Raw genomic sequence first — 12,500 nt, 5'->3', positions numbered from 1 at the left:
ACAATGGTTCTCTCTTGTTTAATATTTTATTATAATATAATTGTCATTATTCCATTCCACCCTGTTAAGTAGCATTGTCCCACTCTATTTGTAAAGGACCTAGAGCTAATATAAGGCTATCAGTGACTCTGTATTTTCCACAGTCATTTTCACTAATAATTCCAATATTTTCTCTTTTTTTCATTTACTGTACATAGTGCTAACACAGGACTAAGTGACAGATACATTCACAGAGTCTCATATCGATGTAAAATTCACATTCATACACACACATACAGTATATACACATTCTCTCAAACACACACACACACACACACACACACACGCAGTTCGTTTCTCTAAGTTTTTGAGGCAGCACAGCGGTTTGTCTAGTTCCGAGTTTCCATAGAAAGAAAGAAAGATAAAGGAAGACACTTGGGAGTTCCCATTTCTGTTAGTCATTTTTCAGATTCTACGTAGCTACCTAATCTGAAATACCTCCATTTTTTCTGTCTTTTTCGGCTGAATTTCCTAGCTCTCTTCCTCTATAGGTTTTGTATTGTATGGAGTGACCAGTGGCTGTCTAGATGCCAGAGTGGACAAACCAATCAGTCTCACAGAGAGAGAGAAATAGATTGAAAGAGAGGCAGGAGAGGGCTGCATTAGTCCGGTGGCTGGTGTTAATTTCACACCCTGGCTGTCACTATTTTGTTAGTTCTTCAAAAAATAGCAGAAGAGCTGTGAGAGGAGAGAAGAGAGGAGGAGATAGGAGAGGACAAAGGAGTTGAGGAAGGAAAAAGAGGAGATGAGTTCATCTTGTTTAATTTTCAGTGCACAGACGTAATTTTGTCGCACAAAAATTAATCCTTTCCATAGCTGAAACAAATACCGGTATAGAAAAATGATAATGTCTCGGAATGATTCCAACTGAACAATGTATCCCAAAAAAAAATCGAACTTCATAATTTTCACAAAAAAATAAAAACTGCAAGTGCTTCCGTTACCACTGGAAAAAGTGAAAGCTAAGTAGCTGAGTTTAATCAACCAGATTCTTATTAGTCAGGATTCACAAGAAGCCACATTCACTTGGTTTGCCATTAAGTGATGAAGTGTCTTGGTGTCATCAGCAAAATCAGCAGTCTGGTTCATCAGACACCTCGCTTCACACTCCATTATCGATTTACCATTAATTCACCCACTTCAGAATTGCCTGGGCTGCCACTTTTGCTGAGAGAATTGTTCCTTTTGCCACCTTCAGCAGCCGGACTGAACTTGAAGCTTCACTCTTGCGTCATATTCTGGCCATTTTCGGCATAAATATGTAATATATCAAACATACATTTTTTATTTAATACTGTAGATACATACAACAATCAGAATCTTTTCCCTTGTCCTACTGAACTACTAGGGACTAAATTCCCTTTTTCCATACCAAGTGAAGGTGGGAGGCGATGGGAGACTATGGGATGGGAGCTAAAAATCCCTGCACAGCAGATGAATACATGGTTTCTCACATGAAATAGTTCCAACAAGTGCTAGTATGGAGGGGTGGATGGTTGTGTGTGTGTGTGTGTGTGTGTGTGTGGGGGGGGGGTATGCATGATTGGAGTGACTTTAAAAACACCTGTTAACACCAGAATGCTGTGGTAGCGCAGTGTTGTTGGAGAATCGCTGAACAGAATATTTAATTCAGTATGGGGCACTGGAGCAAATGATTTACATGGGACACCTGGATGATTTTGGTGTCTAACGGGACAATCTCCCAAAAACTTGGTGTGTTCCTTTAAAACATCAGGCACTCAAAAATAACCTGCACTCTTCCTGGATTCACAGCTAATCTCTGTCAATTCTCCATAAGATATAGATGATCTCGACTGTGGAGTCGTTCGTATTCGCATTGCTCATGAATCTACATCTCTTCACAATTTCAAATATCCACTTGGCCTCATATATCAAACTGATTGAAGTTTCTCGCTCAATAACAGCAGACACACTGAATTCTTCACTATTTCTCCCCGTTGAACGCACACACACACACACACACACACACACACACACACACACATATATACACACCTATTCTGTAGCCTACCCTGACCTTTGACCTACCTGTGGAAGGGGCCAGGAGAAAAGACTGTCACACACACACACACACACACACCATACAAGCAAAAGATAAGCATTGTCTTTCTCTGTCTCTCTTGATCACGCTGACACACACACACACACACACATCCTCACACAACCACATTAAGTTTCCCTCCATCAGGGCTATTTTAATTTGTTTTTTATATCTCTTATTATTTATGCATTTTGCTGTTTGTGTAGCACTCTCCGGTGTGTTAAGCTATAATTTGAGTCATTTGGTTTGTGTTGCCCAATTCACCAGTGTCTGTTTGTCATCTTCATTATTTTCTCTTTGCTTTTTGGGTGAAACTGCTTTATACACCCTTTAGGGTTTTCTTTGTCTCACCTGCACAGAGTTATATTACTTCTTTCTCTTTTTTTTCCAGCTGGCATGTGTAAATAAACTAAGCTTAAACATAATGTAGCCCCCAGTAATGCTTTCCCACAGTAATTTAGCAAACCAGGGTCAGACTCCTACATAATAGTTTTTCTCAGACTTCTCTCTCAACACTCCGAGCTAGAAATGTGGGCAAGGACAATATATATGATAATGGATAATGTCGAATATATTTCATTGTGTGTCTTACCTTGAGGTGTTTGTTATTGGAGAGTTTAGCAAAGTATAGTTCTCCTGGGAAACTTTTCTCCGCTCTGTGACGCGAATCAATTAGCTTCCCTGGTTTTATTTGCACGAACAAAAGCCTTTCCTCTTGTTTGTGAAAAATGACTCGAAAAATGATGAGAATACAAACACCTCAAGGTAAGACAGTTTTCATTTTGGATGGCGTTTCCTTTTTACTTGAACAACAGACGCATGAAATCTGCATGAAATCTTGTTATTTAGCCGTGAGTCACCTAATCTTGTAACCCGCAGTCGGAGGCAGCGCAACTCATCTGAAGCCGTTGAATTCTAATGCAGCGGACACACACTAGACACAATGTTAAATGCCGCTGCTTAAAATAGTGTAAAATCTGTCTGGAAATACAACAATTAGCTATCTTGTTGACAGGAAAATCACTGTGTGCGTGTGTTTTCTCTGTGCTTACTGAGTGCGTGCGCTTGTCTGTCTGCATTCCTAATTCCCGCATACTTTGTGGCTCACAGAAAGAGACTCTGAAGCGCTCCGAGATGTGAATTAAACGGATACATTTCACAGTCGCACCTCTGTGAAATCGCTGATAGCGTTCTGCCACGCGGCTCCGGCTGTGCAGCTCGGCGCAGTTTACATCTTGTCATAATAAACGCGCAACCTGCCTTTCTTTGTATGCTTTTGTGTCGATTTTTAGACAGGCCCTCCGTAAAGACGAATTCTCATGTCTTTTATAGAGAAATTACACCGCAAACTGACAGTATATGAGTCACTGCTGGGTGTTTTTGCCCTCCTTTCCGTTTGCTTGGATCCTACATTTTTAAATATGCCCCTGTAAAGATGACTGCTGTTGTCTTCAGAGGTGCAGTGGAGCGTGAACCCACCTAAACTCAGTTCACCCGTCTTTTTATTTGCAGAATAGAGTTTGCTCACCTTTTTAGGCATAGACATAAATCTTAATGAATCAAAATCAAAGCATATATCATAGTTAGTAATATCAAACCAATGGAAGTTATATGGATATGGATGGATAGGATAAGGGAAAAGTAACATAAATTGATATTTTTCTGAAAATATACTAGATTTTTTTGTTTATAATGGTGCCTGTGAGCCATATGCTGATCTGGAGGTCATATATCTTTTTATTTACCGCTACATCACGGCTTGTCTTCCACAGAAAAAAGAGTTTTAAGTCACTTTCAGATCCTCTCTCTCTCTCTCTCTCTCTCTCTCTTTCTCCCTCTCTCCATGTTTACGGGACTCGAGGGTCCACAGTCAAATCTGCTCATGTGATGAATCAGTCAACGCTTCAGAGTCAGAGAACTGATGTCACTTCCAAAAAAATAGAGGTGACTCAATGCAGCCCCGCAGCTGCTGTTGGCTCCTGCCAGGAAAAGCTAGACATTATCATTAAATTTGTCATGTCGGCTTTTATCTCACTGAAATCCAGGCACTTCCAGAATGAAGATAAGTGGTGGTAGGCAAATTGAAAGAAATGTAATTTGTCTGGAGCAATCCTTTTCGGTGGTCTGTTTAGCAAGACCCAGTCCCTAAAACACAAGGCTGTATTTACTTTACTGACTCCTGTCTGCAGGTTAAATCCCATGTTTTTGTTTTGAGATTTAGTGTTGGTTCACCCTTGGGAACTTTCTGAACAATTCAATCACCAAAGTTGCCAGGTTGATTGATTTTGAGTTTCATATCTGGGGGTGTTTTTTGTTCCCTACACGATGAATTTGGCTATGTCCGTCCGTCTGTCTGTCAAATGTGATGCATCACATAACCACTGGTGTAATTTTGACAGAACTTGGAGGAATGATCCATTTTTCCACTATGTTCTGACATTTAAAAAAAAGAACATTGATTGCCCTGATGGGGGCGCTATAATTAAAAGTCAAAATTTCTAACTTTGAAAGGCCCGAACACCTTCTCTGTAAGTTTTATAGACACAAAACTCGCTGCACACATCCAGCTCCCCTTACAAATTACCCTTACCAAATTTAATTAAAGGTCAAACTTGAAAGACCATAACTGCTCCACCACTGGTCTGATTTTGATGGAACTTGGAGGGATGATGCATCTTGTCACTGATTGGCCGAAGGAGCGCCTGCATCATTTGTTGGGGACGACGTGTTTCACTTGTTAAATGTTTATTTCCCTAGGGACGGCTGGCTGAGCATCAGCTCTGCTACACACTGTTACACTCATTAACACCTGAGAGCTTCACAGTGCAGCCACAGTCTGCTTCTGTCTGGCACTCAGCAGTTATACTGGAACAACTGGGAGTTTGGTACGTCAGTGGTGCTGAGTAGTTTAAGGAGGGAAGAGTGTCACTCATCACCTATCCTGCCCAATTTGGGACAATACTATACAGCTTGTGTTACTCTACAACACAGCATGTGCTTCACATGTCATGTCAACACACGTCTTTACCACATAATAGAGTTGAAAAGTGATTTGCATAATATTTTGTAAACCTATACGCAGTTTATTTGAACACAGATTTTACCTTTCACTGAAAATGAGATATTCCTGGTTTGCTGTGTAAATGAACCCTCATCTGGCTGTATGTATGACAACTGATTTTTGCCCCAGTCTTTTAATTTTTGTTTGTTGCCTAATCAGATTGTTCAAAAAAGTGCAAACGCTACCCATGATGCACTCTGGACATCCTGCACTCTCCAAGAAACACCCCAAGTCTGATCATTATTATTTTCATACAATGTTTTGGGGGAAAGAAAGGCTCCGCACACTGAAAGATGACTGACAGTCTGTTGTAATTTAATTGATCAGCATGACGATACAGACATTTCAGCGTAAAGCTTTCATCTGTGTACATTTTTCATTTTTCTATTTTTTTCATCGTTTTTTCGCCCAATATTCTCCGCTCGGCCACAGCTCTTAATGTGGGGTTGATCAATTACTTCAATTTAACTTCGATATTGCAAATGACCTTCACATGTAGACGGTTTATTAGAGGTGTCATAACAGATTTAAAATCAGCTAATCAGGGCTAATTCTCTGGCAACACTCGATTTAGCATGGTGAGCAGCGAGATGATATTGTTTGAAAATCGTGAAATGCCTAGTGAGGTAAGTAATTATGAGAAAGTGAGAGAGGAATTGGTAAAGACAGGAAAGGGGCGAGGACGGCGAGAAAGTGGCCAATGTAAGCAAAGTAAAGAAAGACTTCTTTAAAGCGAGTTGCGTGGAATCTCATTATCTCCTTTTTGTTTTGCAAGGCAGCACCATGTACAAATCACATCATAAATCTATCCTGCATTATTACTGTCATGGTATCCAAAGTTACCTATCCTGCATCTATCATGCATTAGTACAACAACAGTAGTCATGTGTAAGTCCACATTCCTGCATCTATCTGACATTTGTGCTGCTGCAGTCTCCAACCCTGCATCTATCATGCATTAGTACTTGCGGTAGCAATGGCAGAAACAGAGATGACCAAGCATTGGGTAGAAAAAAAAAAAAGAAAACAGGTCTGCTTTCCAATTACTTGCCAATCCTCTGAGAAACCAACCCTTCCTATATCAACTTCTTCTCCTTCCTCTCATTTTTTCTTGTGCTTTTCCTCCCTCTCTCTGTCTCTCTATTTGTACTCCCTCTCTCCCACGCACTCATTCTCACTTTTCTCATCCTCTTCCTCTTATTTTTCTCCCTCTTTTCTCTCTCTCTCTCTCTCTCCATCCCTCCCTCTCCGCCACAGTCTGCCCTCAGCCTACGCCTCTCGGCATATTGTGGATTGTCCAGAGACTTGCCGTTATTGAGTCATTCTCCACACCAGGGCAGTGTGTGTGTGTGTGTGTGTGTGTGTGTGTGTGTGTGTTGGGTGTGTGTGTATTATTTGAATGGGTTGTGGACACAGTGTGTGTGTGTGTGTGTGTGTGTGGGGGGGGGTTATAAGTGAACAAAACACAGATGAACACACATGAGAAATGGGAGACAAGGAAAAAAGCAAAAGGCAGGAATATGTGGCTTTGGATATTACTATACAGAAAGAGAGGCTATACACACACACACACACACACACACACACACACACACACATTCTCTCCCCCTCTTGCTCTCTCACACCCATAGAGAAAGAGAGAGAGAGAAAGCGAAAGATTTTCTTTTTCTCTCTCCATCCTGTGCTAGTTTCCATTGTATTTCCAGAGAGCAGTTCTTCAGGGGTTCTTAGGGTTAAATGGGTATTTATAACCACTCTCAGACTCTCAGAAGAAGACCACTTGAACCAAGAAATGCTTCTTCACCGCTAATTGAGGATCCATCCATACACATGGAGAGGCAGGTATCCCACTTATAGATTCCCATTCAAACCAGGTGTTTTTGGATTGTCGGTGAACAAAATCAGAATGTCTGCGTTGTATTCTTGGGCCTTCAATTTGAAGACCTGGGTTCAAATCTCCATGTAAAGTCAGATCATATTGATGCGGGACACTGATGTGTGTCTATCAACTGGAAAACCACTTTTTGGGACTAATTTGTGCTTTTTTGATCCGTATTGGCAGTACATAGGGCAACCAAAGAGCTGCCTCAGCATTGTTGCTTAAAACGGCCAATCAAAGAGTGTCTTGTTTTTTCTTTATTTTGGTGGCATCTTTGTTGCTAAGCGCTCATTGCTGTGGTTTCTTCTGCTCTGCACTTCCCAGAGATCACCTGTCAATCAAACAGTGTGTCCATGATATAGGTTGAATCACTATTGTGTTATAGCAATCAGTCCTTTAATCCCATTTCTTCATTCATTTGAATCGTTAATTGACACTGTGGCTGACTTTGCTGTCTGTGGCTGGGAGTGTTGAGCTGCTACATTGGCCCAAAAAATCAGTTGTGATGTATCCCAACATTGAGAAAGTCGTTTTTGGGGTAATGTGATGGGCAGTCTGTTCTCTGAATCTGCCAACAGATAAGTGTGAAATCGCAGGCTGCTCTTGAGGCAGGCTGCCTTCTGATTTGTTTTAGCACTTATGTATCTTTTTATCTTCTTCAAACAGCAACTGGGATTTACATCAACACACACACACACACACGCACACACACGCGCACATAATAGAACGCATGCACAATCCCTACTCCACTCACACACACACACACACACACACAATGCAGATACACTCACACAGGCACGTGTGCGTGCCACACACACACACACACACACACACACACACACACACACACACACACACACATCTTTTCATCTTCAGCAAACAGTGATGGCAATGAGTACAATGACCTCTATCAGCATGTGAGCAGAATGCCAAACACCACAGACTGATTTCTTATATATGTGTGAGTGTGCGTGTGTGTGTGTGTGTGTGTGTGTGTGTGTGTGTGTGTGTGTTTGGTGCTCTTGTATTTCAATCTTTTGAGAACCGAATGTCCTCACAAAGATACAAAGATGGCAAATCCTCTAAAGGTCAGAGGTGAGAAATAATTGTATTGTGAGGTTACAATAATAACTAAAACAATATAAAGATAACTATAAACTAGAATGATGCAATCTACAACAATATGGTTTTATTATTCCTCAGTAAACTAAGCCATCAAGGTAGAGAGCTACCGAATTGCCCCGCCCCCTTCTTTCCTAGAACTTAAATTTAATTGGTTGAAAATGTTTTATTGTTGTGTCTGCTTTGACACTGAGCCAAAAATATAGTTATAGTTATGTTTTTAGATGTATAGTTATTGTTGTAGTGGGAACACAGACGTTCTATTTAGTTAGAACAATTCAAATCTTTTTATAGTTATACTTATCTTTGTAGTTATCGCTCTAGATGTGAATGGGCCTGTAATGTATTGGTGAGTGTTAATGTTAGGGTATGAGAATGAATGTAGGCAGTGTGTGTGTGTGTGTGTGTATGTGTGTGTGTGTACACAATTTGCACATATGCATCAGCGCTTGCATGCATGTATATATACTTCAGCTGTATGTGTGTGTTTATCTCTTTCTCCCTCCCCGTCTTTCTCTCTTTCTCTGTATGCGTGAGAAATTGTTCCGAGTGTGCGTGTGTGTGTGTGTGTGTGTGTGTGTGTGTGAGTGTGTTTGTGTATCTGCGCGTCCCATTCCATTTATTACAATGCTGATGTAGTGCTGTAGGCGAGGATATTCTGTGCTTGACTGTCAAAGCTAGATTACAGGTTATGCCAACTGAGTAGCTGCTTTTTGTGGTATCCTGACAATCATCACCCACACTGCACCCTGAGTCAGTTCAACAGCCACAATCTATTGCAAATGGCTGTAACGCATCCAAATCCTTGTTTCGCCTCTAGATATATTTGTACATTTGGCTCGGATGCCGCAGCTGTCAGAGAGGTTACAGTTACATGTACTGTATGTCTGTGTAATGTTTTCCAACAGGAATCTTCAGCCAAGCGTCCCTGCTGCTGATTCCTCTGCTATGAAGCATGGCTAACCGGGTTTTATTGGTTGCTGTGCCAACTTTTGTGGGAAGCAGGGTGCTAGTTAGCAATATTCCTCGTTTTCTCTTAGCGTTCATTCTCATGTATGTGCTCTAACTTGTAGGAAACTTCTCAGTCAATACACATGCGATAGCCATTGTATAAAAGCCATAATACGGGTTATATTTGGCTGCACCTTATACCTATACACTGAAAATAACAGTCTCTTTCACCTTTCACTCTGACCACTGCAAAGGCCAAGATAATGCCCTCATACTGTGTCCAGCCTGCAATTTCTTCCAATGTGAAGTAACTGGTAGCTTGTTATTTTCAAAGTAGCTTCCCCAACTCTGATATGTAGGTTGGGGATTTGACCTTTACATGGAACAAATCAAACTAACCTACAGTAAATGCACTCAGCTCAGGTCTTAGATATATTTGTAAGATGATGGTTCTGATCTTTTGTAGCCTTGTACATTCTCAAGCCGTGTACAAAAACGCTACATTATCAGACAGGAGGCTTTTTCCTCCTGCTCAAAACACAAAGCGCAGCTGTGAGCGTAGCGAGTTAAAGAGAGACAGCAAGAGCTCAAAGGGCGCAGGGAGCGTTACATAATTCTCATTGCTATGCAGCTATCTAATTTGTATTGGCTAGCTAATCTGAAGTAACACTTGTTGAAAATAAAAGTGGACAGGAGAAAGTTAGCAATTGCTCTGCTTGCTGTAGAAGAAGAGGATGAGGAGTCTGTTCTGAAACGGAGGATGTAGCTAAAGTTAACGTTACTCACTGTCAGTGGGAAACTGGAAGTGGCTGCTTGCTGTATCTCCCTCCCTCAGGTGTGTTTATGTAATATGCAGCGTGGCTCAAGTTAAGACATTTTCAACTTGGAGCACCCTAAAATGTACCAGTTCCAAAACATGAGGCACATAATTTGGAGAGGATGCGCACCAGACAGATTCAAATTGCAGGCCTCTCCAACAAAGGGACAACCAACTAGTCTTTGTAGTAATTAGTAGTCCGGCCATGTGGACGAAGCAATGCTTTCTATATTGCTCAAGGGCAATAACATAGAGGAGTCAAACCAACGTTTAAGTGGTAGAAATGATAGTTAAGTTTATTGTAACATATACATGGATAAATGAAACAGGAGAAAGGACGGTGGAGGCTGGAGACCCTGCGGCTGCAGTGTCGGCTGCAAGGACAAAGAGAGAGGGAGTGCAGAGGTGGAGGAGGGGCTTTTATAGCCTTCCTGGTCAGGTGTTCCAATTAGGCTGGCACAGTTCCAGGACACCTGAAACAGGAACACAAACTCCACAGCAAAATGTCCCATTCATAACACTTTAATGTCCTTTAACCATATTGAACTGCTTGAATGTTTAAATTTAATGTGCATTATAATTTATTCATTGTGGATTCAAGTGAAATATTTAAACTTTGGGTGTGTTTGTTTGTGTGTGTGTGTGTGTTTGTGGTTTTAGACAGGGAAACTACCCATCCAGGATCTGTTCTCGGACCTGTGTGATGGACGACGCCTGCTGGAGCTGCTGGAGGGGCTGGCAGGACATGAGCTGGTATAGACACACACACACACACACACACACACACATACACACATACATTTGTCTTACTATTCTTAACAATGACAATCCATTGACCATTGACCTTAAAGCTGCACTCTGCAACATTGCACTTTGGTGGCCCCAGGTGGCAGCGGGAGGTAACTCTTTAAAATTTTAGATGTTTGAAGGACTTCATTACCCAGAAATCATGCAGCATGACTACCGTGACCTCTCAACTCCCAACACTCTTTGGACCGATACATTTTCTCTTCTTACTGGCTGGTGGGGGTGGAGGTAATGAAGGCGTTCAAACATTGTTGGTGAGTCCAGTTTTCTCTGGATGGAGGACAGTTTTGAATTTCCTGCCAGTGACATCATTAGAAATTACTAAAAAGAATGTATTTGAGCAAATAGGGTGGAATGAGACACTCTTTTCTATTGCAGCCTCACTTTTTGATTTAAGACAGGTGGATTTTTATATAAAAATCATACCTAAAGCAGCTTTATCCCTCAGTACCAAATGTCTAATCCCAATCTAAATCTAAACGTAATCCTAATATTTACCCTAAACTCAAATCCTGCCCCTAAACTCACCTCTTGAAGAAGTGAGGACCAGCAAAAATCACCTCACTTTGTAGAAATGTCCTCACTCCCAAGCCCTAGAAATCACACTGGTTCTCACAAGGGTAGACATACAAGAACACACACACACACACACACACACACACACACACACACACACACACACACACACACACACGTACACGCACGCACACAAACAAACTACTCCCACCTTTTTTTCTCTCACCCTCCAGCTCTCCTCCTCCACCTTGTCCGTTTGTTGGAATCTCTCTTTCTCTCTCTCCCTCTGTCCTGTCCTCTGTCTCTTTCTCTTTATCTCTTTCTCTCTCTCTCTCTCTCTCTCTCTCTCTCTCTCTGTCCTTCTCTCTCATTCTTTCTCCACCTCTCTCCACCTTTCCCCCCCTTCCCTCCTCTCCTCTGTCTCTCCTCTCTCTACCCACTTCTGTCTCAAGGAGTGACATTATCATCTGTGTCCTTTGTTTGATTCTATCTCTTTTATTGTAATGGGATACACACACACAGACACACGCACACGCACGCACACACACACACACACACACACACACACACACACACTTTTATTGTAATGTGGCCGTTTGTAGCACTCACGGATGCCCCCGAGCAAGGTCTGTTTATGCCTCAATAATCTCCTCTGTCTGGTGTGTGTGTGTGTGTGTGTGTGTGCATGTGTGTGTGTGTGTGTGTGCGTGTGTTTGTTTGTGCGTGCGCGTGTAGGTGAAGTTGGAGAGAGGATTCACGCGTGTTCACTCGCTCAACAATGTCAACCGTGCTCTGCAGATCTTGCAGAAGAACAATGTGAGTATGCGTGCACACACACACACACACACACACACACACACACACACAAATGCACCTTTATCCTGATGTGATTATGAGTGAGAGTTTAATATAATATGGATTTGACTGCATTAATATACATTGGATAAATCGGTGGTTAGACTCGGCAAACAGTGGACTGCTTAAATTAAACTGCCTTTCAGGTTGTGTTTGTTTCTCTCTCTCTCTCTCTCTCTCTCTCTCTCTCTCTCTCTCTCCCGCTCTCTTTCTCGCTCCGTCTCTCTCTAGCTTTGTTTCTCCCTATATATATCTACCTTTCCCCTTGTCTCTCTCAGTATGCCTTTATTTCTCTATCTAAAAAAACATGTCCATCTATATTTCTTTCTCTCCTCTTTCTCTGTCCCTGTTTCTTTTCAATATATTTCTTTAAAAATATGTAGTTTGTCCA

At 41.6% G+C, this 12,500-nt stretch overlaps 1 protein-coding gene across 3 annotated transcripts in view; it reads left to right on the top strand.

The window, feature by feature from the left end:
- Nucleotides 1-12,500, top strand: part of dmd (dystrophin) — a 179,249-nt gene that overhangs the window by 4,844 nt on the left and 161,905 nt on the right. For all 3 annotated transcript variants that reach the window (XM_078291034.1, XM_078291033.1, XM_078291035.1), the window contains exons 2-3: nt 10,592-10,684; nt 11,990-12,070. The gene's annotated coding sequence lies outside the window, so the exon portion shown is untranslated. The remainder of the gene's footprint in view (nt 1-10,591; nt 10,685-11,989; nt 12,071-12,500) is intronic.

Source organism: Centroberyx gerrardi, chromosome 21, assembly GCF_048128805.1.
Source record: "Centroberyx gerrardi isolate f3 chromosome 21, fCenGer3.hap1.cur.20231027, whole genome shotgun sequence".
NCBI lineage: Eukaryota > Metazoa > Chordata > Actinopteri > Beryciformes > Berycidae > Centroberyx > Centroberyx gerrardi.
Note: the sequence above shows the minus strand (reverse complement) of the source record. Positions and strands in the feature narration are given on the sequence as shown.